Source organism: Hibiscus syriacus, unplaced genomic scaffold (assembly GCF_006381635.1).
Source record: "Hibiscus syriacus cultivar Baekdansim isolate YM2019G1 unplaced genomic scaffold, ASM638163v2 tig00010968_pilon, whole genome shotgun sequence".
Classification (NCBI taxonomy): Eukaryota; Viridiplantae; Streptophyta; class Magnoliopsida; order Malvales; family Malvaceae; genus Hibiscus; species Hibiscus syriacus.
The window spans coordinates 466,212-469,155 of record NW_024062239.1 but is presented as its reverse complement, the minus strand read 5'-3'; the positions used below and the strand labels follow the sequence as shown (position 1 = coordinate 469,155).

At 40.3% G+C, this 2,944-nt stretch overlaps 1 pseudogene; it reads right to left on the bottom strand.

Moving 5' to 3' along the window:
• On the bottom strand, positions 1-715 carry LOC120204462 (annotated as a pseudogene).
• Between the last annotated feature and the right edge of the window lie 2,229 nt (positions 716-2,944).

The following is a 2,944-nucleotide window of genomic DNA, read 5'->3' as shown; positions in this document are numbered from 1 at the left end:
TCAAACTCTGATAATCTTGGCTGCTTTAACAACGAGATTCTCCCTGGCGATGGCCTTGTGACCCGCTGCCTTGTAATCGTAGCTACAATCATGTCGATCCGAGTACCGATGATCCGAACAGAAAAGCTCCCGCATCGACACCTAAACCCGGTCAACCCGACGCGTTTTCTGTAATCGGAACACCGGTTCACCGATTTTTTTTCCGCGATATCGTTTCCTGATCTATTCGATGGTGTTATTGGACAATTCCTTGCTGTTGAAAGCGGAGAAGAATCGGTTCGGCTTTCCCGTGAATGAGACGGCGTAGATCTAGAGGATCAAACGGCAGGGAATTTGAGGCTTGAGACTCTGGCGGCACTCGCATCACCGGAGGCGGCGGTTGTGGTGGAAGAGGAGGATGTGGCGGCGGTAAAACATTTCTGGCACATGTTGTTGGTGGCCGGATTCCCCGTAACACCACAGTTGTTAACGCATAACGTTAAGGCCAAGGTTTTAAAAAACGATCCGCGACCGCGACCGCGATATAGCGGTTTCGCCGTCGTCCGAGTTACCCGCGACGACCGTAATAGCGCCCGCGACAGCCGTAATAGCCCGCGGCCGCAATCACGGTAAATCTGAAATAACCGAAAATGTGACCGCGACCACGATTTGAAACCCTAGTTAAGGCCTCTGGGACTTTGAATTCGGTCTCTTCTTTTTCGGTCCGTTGAGCCATTTCTTCTCCATGTGTTGATAATTTCGAAAAGGGAAGCAAAACGACGATTTGAAGGGGATGAAAAGGAGGAGGAAGATAAGAATTTGTTGTTTGGATTTTGGGAGAGAGGAAAATTAGGGGATTTGAAGGGATCGAGAGACGTTGGTCAGTAATGGTGACGGGATATGGGCCTTATAGAGACGCGTATGATTTGAAACCACCATTTTTATCTATTTATTTATTTTGTCATTTGCACATCTGTATTTTACGAAATTAACCCCTTCGCTTTTGCCCTTTCTGACGTGTTTAATCGTCATTATCATGGATATGGACTAAACTCTCAGATAACGTTCTCGAACAAATTATTTTACGAGATAATGCTCTCCCAAGATTAATTGCTCAAATAGGGTGAAATCTACAGTGTTGGCCGTAGGTCGCCATGCCATCCGGGCGACCTACTAGGTCTCCATGTCTTCCCGGCGAGCTATGAGAGAGATTACATGTGCCATGCACGTTCCAACACGTTGGGCATCCGAGGCCATCCGACCGAGGCTATCCGAGAGAGCTATGCGAGGGAATCCGAGGGCAAGAGGAATAACGCGAGGAGTAGGAGGGAGTGCATGGCGACCTACAAGGTCGCCCGGAGTGCATGGCGACCTACAAGGTCGCCCGGAGGGCATGGCGACCTATGCTTGGGGACGTGCATGGCTGGCCACGTAGTAGGCTGCCCGGAAGGCATGGCGTCCTACGGTCAACACTATAGATTTCACCCTATTTGAGCAATTAATCTTGAGAGAGATTATCTCGTGAAATAATTTGTTCGAGAACGTTATGTCGAGAGTTTAGCCCATGGATATGTATTGGAGTAATATATTACATGGAATGCGCTGTGTGCGCTTTTTTTTTAATATGGGTGGTCCGCGGTTTCAACTACACCGGTAAAAATAAATGGCTAAACTACACTTCTAACCACTTACTTTTATGGTCTATCTCTTTTTAGATATTGAGGTATAAAAAGTTTCAATTTTATCACTAAACTATTCAAATTAGTTATTTATCATTGAACCATTAAATCATTAAAAATCAGATGGTGTGGCATTTTGATAATGACATAGAAGCCCAAAGATTTTTATTTTGTGTAAACATGGTGTTTTTCATCCTTTTTTTCATCTTATCACTTCATCAAAAATTGAAGTCTTTTTTTTATTCATTTTCAACTGTTATCGGAGATCATCATTCTTTGGTGTCTTTTATAATCACTGTAGATACTACTAAACTCATCTCATCGTTCTCTACCATTCTATAAATTTTTGTTTTCTTAAAATCCACTAAATTAAACACAAAACTCATAATTTTAGAGTTTAAGAATTTTCTCGAATTTGATGAGTTTGAGCGTTCGTTGAAAAATTCAAATAGTAAGAATCATTATTTCAAGAATATGAGCAAGAAACAACGAAACTATCATTGTAACACACCGACCCAATACGAGTTCGAGATGTCACATCAATCTTTCAAAACATTTCTTCTATATATAGAGAGGAAAAATTCAGATTTAATTTAAACATTCGAAATAATTTACATATATTACTCAAAAAGGTTACAAAAACTATTCAGAGCTTATACAGTTTAACTCTTTAAATACATGCCAACACTATAATAAAACAAAAAACCTACTATTAATTCTTCTGATCTGATCTTTGCAAAAGTTATGTTGTCTCCTCTGCGAAACTTCTCGGATCCTACGTGTGAAACACTCACACGCTAAGTCATAGACTTAGTGAGACATGTAAATAAATAATGGAACTATAACTACTTAGGAAATTCATGTACATATCATGCAACACAATGTTTATATACACACCTAGATCATCATTAACATGTTAAACATTAGTTATATTATTATCATTAATTTCTTTTATCATATGAGCATGTACTTATCATTTCTATACACATCACAAAACACATATATCATTTCACAAAAGAGCACACATAGCATTATACCACATTTATTTATTTATTCTCTTTAAAGCCGATGTATACTTCTGAGAACTTAAGGTTTGTGAGTACATAGAGGTTGTGCACATATGTTGTCACCACAGCTCGTATAATTTCCACTAGGAGTGCGTAAGATTTGTCCCGGATTACTACTCCTTAAGAACCATATACATATTCCAATAGACCCAATAAGTGTACCGAAGTATACGTTCCAAAGGATTACATATATGTCCCGAAGGACTCTTGGCATGCCAA